The sequence below is a fragment of the Triticum urartu genome, chromosome 2 (genome assembly GCF_003073215.2).
Source record: "Triticum urartu cultivar G1812 chromosome 2, Tu2.1, whole genome shotgun sequence".
Taxonomy (NCBI): domain Eukaryota; kingdom Viridiplantae; phylum Streptophyta; class Magnoliopsida; order Poales; family Poaceae; genus Triticum; species Triticum urartu.
The window spans coordinates 232,091,413-232,101,380 of record NC_053023.1 but is presented as its reverse complement, the minus strand read 5'-3'; positions in this window follow the sequence as shown (position 1 = coordinate 232,101,380).

Here is a 9,968-nt window from a genome sequence, read left to right as displayed (position 1 = left end):
CACAAGAATCCCTACTGTGGTTAGCGGGGCGCGGGGTCGTGAGAAGAGCAGATCAAACAGATAGCACACGGCTCGTTTATCCAGGTTCGGGCCACGAGGATGCGTAAAACCCTACTCCTGCTTTGGTGGATTGTATATCTGTGTTCTTGAGCTAGCTATGGGGCGTGAGGAGCTCCAAAAAGCCGAATCCTCCCTCTGGTCGCCTTGGGCCTCCTTTGATAGAAAAAAGGGGTTGCCAAAGTGGCACACAGGAGGTGGAAAGGGTACAATGCTGTGAGGTTATCCCTCGCATCACATGACAAGGCGCATTTAATGTGTCTTGCTTAGGTGTCCTTGCTTTATCAGGGACGGGGGAGAAACCTTTCTAGTCCGTCGCCACTCCTTCTTGTGTCGAAACGCGCCCTGGCCAGCGACGCCTGTGATGCCATGTAGGTAGGCAGGCAGCTGAGATGGCGCAGTGGTGGGTCTTCACGAAGATCTGCATGCTGCCACGCGTGTGCCTGCCCAGCTGGTTGGGTCGGCAGCTGCATGCATGCGGTGGTGGAGGTTTAGTCGGCGTGGGCCTGATGGTGGCCCTGCGGGTGTCCTCGGCAAGGGCCTTGCCGGGGCCTCGGCAAGGGTCTTGCCGAGGCGCCTGCTGTCATCCCCGGCAAGGCGCTTATCGGGGGCCTTGTGGTCTTGCTCGGCTGGGATCCCGCCAAGGGTTGTCGTCTCCTTAATGCGTATCGGATCTTGAATGTCTTCACAAAGATCTTCATGCCGCCACGGGGATGTCTCCCGAATCCTTGCCCATTGGGGGCAGTGGACTCAAGGGTGATTTGCTCCATAGGCGCGGGACGAGTCGCCACGGCAAGGGTCTTGCCGGGGCTGCTAGAACTGTCTCCTGGCAAGGATCTTGCCGGGGGAGTCGGCTTCGTCCCCTTTGCTCTTCGTGGTCTTGGCCTTGGCGTCGTTCTAGTTCTCTTGAGCTTCGGTCTTACCCTGGCTCACCTCCCTTGCCTTGCTTAGTGTGGTGGTATCCGCGGATCAGACTGCCCGTGCACAGTTATAGGGGGACAAAAAGTGTACCCCTCTTTTTGTACATCGATAGGAGCCCCCGGGCCTGGGCCACACATAAGCGCAACGCGTTGTTGGGCTAGGCCCAAAAACGGTGCGCGGGCAGGCGGGGCGGTTTTTACCGCGGTAAGATTCTTCGCGCGCGGCGCTTCCCATGATTCCCACGCGTGGCACGCCGTGGGGAGGCGCGTGTGACGTGGGCGGCATGCGTGGGGTTGGTTCCCGCAGGCATGCGTCACATCATAGTAAAGGGGCGGTTCGTTCCTTCCCCATAAACGGAGGGAGGCGTGGAGGCGCGGCCCATTTACTGAATGGGGCTGAGGTGCGGTCTTCAAGGCATCCACTCCCCACGATCACGGGGTGGGGAGTGGTCGTATCACCCGTCCCCTCGGTTCTGCACGTCCGCCACGTGTCTCCCATGCGCCTGGGGTGGCAAACGTTGGAGGCGGGAAACCGAGCCGTCGCTGGTTGGGGCGGCGGGTCGGTCCTGGCTCCCTGCGCCTTCCGTATCTTGATTGGCCGAGCGGGGCGGCCGAGCCCCAACCCCGATCCTTTATAAAGAGCGGGAGGGGGGATGGTTTCCCGCATTCTTTCATCTTCTTCTTCCTTCAGCTTCTGCACTTCCCTTCCATCCGTCATGGAGAGAGGGAATCCTGGTCCTTCAACAGTGGTGGTGAGGGTCGCCACTCGACAACGCGTCCCTCCTTCTCCTGCGCCTGTGGTGGCAGAGCCAGCCGCGAGGGGAAGGGGGAGGGGGCAAGGCCGTGGGCGAGGCCGGGGCGCTCGGGGAAGGGGAGGACGGGGCGGCGCGCCGGCCTCGCCTCCGCCAGCAGATCCTACTCCAATGGAGGGCCATGTTGGGGATGACCCTTGTGAGTTCTTTGTCAGGCTGCGCCGGCCGCCGTGCCGTCGCCTTTGTCTCCCGACTCCATTTGCACGGGAGATGGAGCTGGATCCACCGGAGTCGTTGCAGCTGCACATGAGGGGCTGCGAGATCAGTGGCAGGCGGGTCCGCGTCGACTTCCCCGCCCCTCATGTGATGTATCTTTGTCGGGGATGGAAGACATTTGCTCATATCCACCGCTTGACGGAGGGGCTCACTCTCCATTTTAAGCTGATGGAAGGTGGCCTTCTCTTCGTCAAGGTCTTCGGGCTCTTTGGGACCCGTGCAAGGTGTTGCGTGGAGAGCTCTTCTGATAGTGAAGACTCCTCCTCGGGTGGGAGTGACGAGGAGGACAGCGGCAGCGACGACGAGGGTAGTAGGCGGCAGGATGACCGGTCCGACTAGGTGTCGGGTGCCGCTCCGTGCGGCACCGGCGACCCCATCATCCGTGTCGCTGGCTCCCTGAACTTCTCGGGGTCATCTCCTTGGGCGGCTGGCGTTGGGAGGCTGCGGAAGAGGAAGAGCGCGGGCGACAAGGCCGTCAAGTCGGAGTACGCGGGCACCGATGCCTTCGACGCGTGCTGATGTCCTGCCGCCTCGTCTTCGAGCTCTGCTTCCAGCGCCTCCATCACCATCCAGCCTTTGGACGGCCACCAAGATGTTCTCTTGGTGTCTTCTGCCACCCGTAGCTCGCCTAGGTGCTCCTTTTGTCCTTTTCGCCTCCTTGACCCGCCTCCTGAGGAGAGGGACAAGAAAGGGATTACGGGCACCTTATCTCTTTTTAGTTTGTAAGCCTTCAGGCCTTTGTTGAATTTAAAACTTGTAATCCCATCATTCATGTTTTTCATTCTCTATGGACTATACCTGACTGGAATTTTTTTTAATGAAAAAGGGATGCTTGCCGGGTCATTTGTTTGCGGGTGGAACCCACGACAAGGAGTAAATCCTTGATATCTTCAAGATAAACATTTCCTTGCCCGGCAACAGACCTTTCCGTCTCCCCACTTCGCTCGACCTTCCTCACGCCTTTGGCGGAGGCAGGGATGAGGCGGGTTCAGGCTCCTTGTTTCATCCTTTCGCTGCCGCGACTACAACCAAACTTGGCCCCAGGAATGAGCCCTAGGGCCTAGAGTTAGGGGAGCACGGTAGCTTAGGGGAAAACGAGGTTTCACATACCTCAGTCCATAATGGAATGCATGATAAGGGATGAAGAACTTATCTGAAGCTGCAGTCCCCGGCAACCCTAGTTCGCCGTGGGTGAATCTTTGCTCTTGCAGCCCCCGGCAATACTGGCTTGCCGGGGGCTAGATGCTGGTCTTTTCCTCTTTTTTTCTCCCCAAGTGGTTCGGCATGGATATCTGTGTGTCCTGTGAACCAAAGAAGACAAAAGAAAGACAAAGAGACGCACACTCGACCTCTAAGCTTGGGGTTAGTCGCCGCTAAGCACTATAACTTAGGGCGCACCAAGGACGAGACTCGACCTAGCATGCATGCTATAACTTAGGGCACCAGCGCTTCATTTATTTATGCTCAGGGTCTGCGCTTGGCTTTGTACAAAGGGTTACATGCGTCATCAGCAAGGCTCATACAAAAGGTGGCTTGACGTGGGGCCCGGCAAGCCGCGCCTCACGGGTAAAACTTGCAAAGATGCTCAATGTTCCAGGAGTTACTCACCGGAATGGCATCTTCGGTCTCCAGGCGGACTGCGCCGGGCCTGGTGACTCGTATTACCCGATAAGGGCCTTCCCACTTTGGTGTCAACTTGTTGGAATTCTTGGCCGATTGAACGCGCCGAAGAACAAGGTCGCCTTCCTCAAAGCTTCGGGCATGAACCTTGCGGCTATGGTAGCGGCGCAAGGCTTGCTGGTAGCGTGCTGCTCTCACAGCCGCCCGAAGACGATCTTCCTCAAGGAGCATTGCGTCATCTGGCCGCAATTGCTCTTGCTCAAGCTCGTCATAAGCGAGTACTCGAGGTGACCCGTATATGAGTTCCGTGGGGAGAACTGCTTCTGCCCCGTATACCAGGGCAAAGGGTGTCTAGCTGGTGGCTTGATTTGGTGTCGTTCTGATTGACCAAAGAACCACCGGCAATTCATCAATCTAGCGCCTTCCACTCTTGTGCAGTCTGTCAAAGGTCTTTGTCCTCAGGCCTCGCAGTACTTCAGCATTTGCCCTCTCAGCTTGACCATTGCTTCGTGGGTGAGCAACGGAAGCGAAACAGACCTTGCTGCCGAGGTCTTGAATATATTGCATGAAGGTGTGGCTTGTGAACTGCGTGCCGTTGTCGGTGATAACCCTATTGGGTACACCAAAACGGCACACCAGTCCTTTGAAGAACTTGACGGCTGACTGTGCTGTGACCTTCCTCACTGCTTCCACTTCTGGCCACTTTGTGAACTTGTCGATTGCAACATACAAGTACTCAAAGCCCCCGACAGCACGGGGGAAAGGGCCCAGTATGTCGAGCCCCCAGACCAAGAAAGGCCAGGAGAGAGGAATGGTTTGAAGGGCTTGAGCTGGCTGATGAAGCTTCTTTGAATGGAACTGACACGCTTCACACCTGGTGACTAGTGTCGTCGCATCCTGGAGGGCGGTGGGCCAGAAGAAGCCTTGCCGAAACGCTTTGTCGGCAAGGGCCCTTGACCCGATGTGGGATCCACATATGCCTCCATGTATCTCCCCCAACAGCCCCAGTCCTTCCTCTCGAGGGATACACTTCAATTTCACGCCGTTCGGCCTCTTTCTATACAGGACGTCATCGACGAACTGGTACATAGTAGAGCGACGGGCTACTTTTTCCGCTTCTTCCTGCTCCTCAGGAAGTTCCCCTATTTGGAGGAATCGGACGGTATGCTGTGCCCACGCTGGAGCCTGGGGCTCGACGGCGAGGACTAAAGGCATTTCCTCCGCTATCGGAGCAGCTATCTCCACGGCAAGAGCATGATGCTCTGTCGGAGCTAGCCGTCCCGTGGCGGGCTCAGTGTCTCCGGCAACATCCTTGCCGGCGGCTTCGGGGAGCTCGGCGGGAAAGTACTTGTCGGGCCCTGATTTTCTCTTCTTGTTCTGCTCTGTTGATGGATCAACGGATGGCTGAGTTAGCCGAAGCACAAAGGTACCTGGTTCCACAGGTAGCTTGAGGGCAGCGCGTTTTGACAGGTAATCGGCGATATCATTCTCCGCTCGGGGAACGTATTCTGCCTGTATATCGTCAAAACGCTCTTCCAGCTTTCTCACTTCATCGACGTAGGCCTTCATCAACGGGCTCTGGTAATCCTTGTTGACTTGCTTGACGACAAGTTGCGAGTCGCCTCTGACGACGAGTTTCTTGATTCCGAGGTCCGCCGCGATCCTAAGACCGGCAAGCAGCCCTTCGTGCTGAGCCGTATTGTTTGTTGACACCTCCCTGGGGAAATGCATCTGGATCACATACTTGAGGTGCTCTCCGGTGGGCGCGACAAGCAGTACGCCAGCCCCGGCGCCGTGTAAGGAGAAAGCTCCATCAAAGTACATGATTCAGTCGCAACTTGCCTCCTTGCCGGGGAGAGCAGTCTCTTGGGTTTCTTCGTCAGGCGTCGCGGTCCATTCTGCAACGAACTCCGCCAGGACTCGGCTTTGAATCGTCGAGGTACTCTCAAACTTGAGGCCAAAGCTGGACAGTTCCAGTGCCCACTCTACGATCCTTCCCGTTGCGTCTGGATTGTGCAATATCCATTGCAGAGGGAGACGAGTGACGATAGTGATTTCGTGCGCCTGGAAGTAGTGACGCAGCTTCCTCGAGGCCATAAGAAGGCCGAAGAGCAGTTTCTGCACACCGGAGTACCTCGATCTAGCCCCCTGCAGGAGGGAACTAACAAAGTAGACCGGGTGCTGCATCATTTTCTTCTTCGGCGGCACTTCAATTGGCCGCGTCGTCTCGGCATCGGTGGCATCGGGCTCCGTCGTTGCTATTACCTCATCATCAATTTCTCTCTGCGCCACTAGTGCGGTGCTGACCACCTGGTTCGTTGCCGCCAGGTACAGCAGCAACGGTTCCTGTGGCCTAGGCGCAACTAGTATTGGCGCGGAGGAAAGGTACCTCTTCAAATCTTGCAATTCTGCTTCGGCTTCTGGCGTCCACTCCATCGGGCCTGCCTTTTTCAAAATCTTGAAAAAGGGAAGGGCGCACTCGGCGGACTTGGAAATGAACCTGCTCATAGCGGCAACGCAACCAGCAAGCCAACGCACATCCTTGACTCGCTTGGGCGCTTCAATCTTCTCTATAGCTTTGATCTTGTCCGGATTGGCCTCTATCCCATGATGTGACACAAAGAACCCGAGAAGCTTGCCAGACGGGACGCCGAAGACGCACTTCTCAGGGTTCAGCTTGAGATTGATCTTGCGTAGGTTTGCAAATGTTTCTTGTAAATCTGATATGAGGGTTGCCCTGTTCTTGGTTTTGACCACTATATCATCCATATAAGCTTCCATATTTCTATGGAGTTGGGGTTCAAAACCAATCTGGACCGCCCTTGCAAACATTGAACCAGCACTCTTCAACCCGAAAGGCATCCGTATAAAGCAATACGTACCACATGGGGTGATGAATGCCGTTTTCTCTTCATCTTCCCTTGTCCTGAAGATCTGGTGGTAGCCGGAGTAGGCATCGAGGAATGACAACAGATCACACCCAGCTGTGGAGTCAACAATCTGGTCGATGCGCGGTAACGGGAAGGGATCTTTGGGACAAGCCTTATTAATATCTGTGTAATCAATACACAACCTCCACTTCCCATTTGCCTTGCGCACTACCACCGGATTGGCCAACCACGTTGGATGGAGCACTCCTCTTACCAAACCCGCTGCTTCCAGTTTCCGGATCTCCTCTATGATGAACTCTTGTCGTTCCAAAGCTTGCTTTCTGACCCTCTGCTTGACGGGCCGTGCATGAGGACAGACAGCAAGGTGGTGCTCAACCACCTCCCTGGGAACGCCGGGGATGTCAGATGCTTGCCATGCAAACACATCGACATTCGCCCGCAGGAAGGTGACGAGCGCGTCTTCCTATCTGTCGTCAAGGGTGGAGCTTATGGTAAAAGCTCCTCCCGTGTCGTCCTCCTTGACAGATACCTTCTTGGTTCCCGGCGGTGTGGCCCTGGATTTCTTGTTTCTGTCGGGAGAGCTCTCTGGCACGTCCTCTACGGGAGCGCTACACTCCGAAGAGGTGCGCTTGCCGGAGTGGGTGCCTGAGGTCTCACCGGTCTTCTTCTTTTGCCTTCTCGGGGCTCCAGCGGCAGGAGCAAGCGCCTTAGCAGTGGCGGCTGCTGCAACTGCTTGTTGGTAGAGTTGGTCAGCGCAAATTAGCGCATCCTTCTTGTCTGATGGGACGGTGATGATCGTCACAGGCCCCGGCATCTTTAGGGTGTTGTAGGCGTAATGTGATGCCGCCATGAACTTGGCCAGCGCTGGGCGGCCAAGGATCCCGTTGTAAGGCAAGGGGATCTTGGCAACGTCGAACACAATCCTTTCTGTCCTGTAGTTCAGATCACTCCCAAAGGTCACGGGCAACGTGACCTTTCCCTTTGGTTGACTTCTTCCCGGGTTGACCCCCTGAAACGTGCCCATCTCTTCGAGGTCTTCATCAGGAATCTACAATTTCTCGATCACGGCAGGCGAGATTAAGTTCAGACCAGCCCCGCCATCGACTAGCATCTTTGTCACCTTGAGGTTGTGTATTGTTGGTGAAACCAACAATGGCAAGCACCCGACTGCAGTAGTGCGATCAAGGTGATCCTCAGTGTCAAAAATGATAGGTGTGCGGGACCACTTCAGTGGCCTTTGGGCATCAAACGGCGGTTCCGCCACTGTAATCTCACGCGCCCACTATTTAAGCTGGCGATGAGAGGTATGCAGCGAGGCGCCGCCATCGACGCACATGGCCTCTGTAGCTTTCTGAAATTCTTGGTCACCAGACTCATCGTCCTCTTCGTGATCATCGTCTTCTGGCTTTTTTTCACGGCCCCGGGCGGGCCTCTCCTGTTGTTTATCTTTGCCGCGACGGCCCGCCTAGCCGTCACGCTTCTTGTCGGACCCCTCAGCACCGTCCTGGCCTTTCTCCTTGTCCCGCCTCTCATATTCAGCCCTCTGTTTCTCAGCAAGGAGCTCAACCTGTCGGCAGTTCTGGAGATCATGGCCTTTGGTGCGATGGATCTTGCAGTATTTCTTGTCGGAGTTTCCTGGCTTCTCGGCAGCCGCCAAGGCCCGGCAGGCGACACATCCGACAATTTCCTTGTCGGGGTCATCTGCCTTGGTTTTCTTGGCGGAGCCGGCGTCGTCAGATCCCTCGACGGCAAGCACAGCTTTACCTTTGTGCTTCCTGTTGCGGCGCCGGCCTTTCTTCGCCGGGGCGGCAGTATCCTCATCTGAGGAGTCGGTTTCCACGCCGGCATCTTCACCGGGGTACTTCCTTCCCTCTTCAGCTCGGGCACATCTGTCAGCAAGAACATAGAGTTCTGCAACATCTTTCACCTTGTTCATTGCCAGTTCTTCGCGCATCTTGCGGTCACGCACGTTCTGATGGAACGCGCTGATGATGGCGGCAGGGTGAACATCAGGGATATTGTACTGTACCCGGCTGAACCTCTGTATATACTTGCGCAGACTCTCACCTCCCTTCTAGGGAATGACATGCAGGTCGCTTGCTTGGCCATGGGCTTGGTGACCTCCAGTAAAGGCGCCCACAAACTCATGGCACAAATCCGACCAGGAGCAAATAGATTCTACCGGCAAGTGCATCAACCACGACATAGCGTTGGGTTTAAGAGCCAATGGAAAGTAATTCGCAAGCACCTTATCATCGCGGGCTCCAGCGGCTTACATCGCGATGGTGTAGATGCTGAGGAACTCAGATGGGTGAGTCTTGCCGTTGTACTTTTCGCCAACGTCAGGTTTGAAGGTGCGGTGAGTGGGCCACTGGAACTGCCGCAGCTCATGGGGAAAAGCCGGACAGCCTACCTCGTAAGGTAGGCCTCCAGGGCTCTCCGGGGCCGGGTGGATCACAGCAGGCCCTGCTCGCCTGTCTGACTGGTGGCGCGCTCCGCGCCGGTGCTTGATAGTGGTTTGAGGGTCTTCATGGGCTCGTTCCCGAAGAACTTGGCACTGGTCACAGTGGGTCCGCGGGTCAGACGATGCTATGGAGATGTCGTCGCCCGTGATGTCGCGACGAGCCGGCTTCTGCGGTACCGGATGGGGAAGAGGTGAATGCACCATGGTCGCGGCACCGCCGGGTTTTCCGCCACTGGTCCGCGGGACTCCATCGAAGCGTCGACCCGGGGGCCCCACCGGACTTGGTTCATCTTTGTTGGCCACCGCAACAAGGCTTCGGATAGTGGCTCTCCATTCGACAAGTTTCCCCATAGTGGGAGGAAAGTCGAGGAGCAACTGCGCGCGCGCCAGGGCCTCTGCTGGCATCGGTGGCAGTGAAACCTGCACGGATCGCGACGCGCTTCGACTCCTGACCATGTCAGAAGGAGCTCTATCACGACCCCGCGGTCGCATGCCGTTTTCACCAGTGCCTCGGCGAGTGGGCATGTCTTCTACATCCCGAGAGTGGCGCTCGGGGCTCTTCCCACGGCGACGCCCAGGATCTTCGGCGTGATTACGCCGTTCGTCGCGCGCTGACTAGGAGGAGCGCGCTGTTGGCGCCGACATGGGAGTCTTGGAGGCCCTTGCGTCGCCTTCGCGCAGGACGGCGATGACCTTGGAAGGCCCCGCTCCACCCGCGAAGGGCTTGGCTCCGCCTTTGTATTTGGCGACGTGTGGCCCATTACCAGGCGCACAAACATCGCCGCCTCCCAAACTCCGGCTGCTGGGATGGTGTTGGTGTTCGCGAGCAGCGCCCCGGGTCCTTTCTGCGACTGGTCCGCTGCTCGCCCGTGTTGGGACGGGCTGTCCGGCTTCCGACTGGCCAACCGCCACCGTCGTCTTCTTCTTGGGCGCCATGATGATGAAGAAGCGCCAAACTAACTGCTAAAGCCGATTCTCACAACTGCGC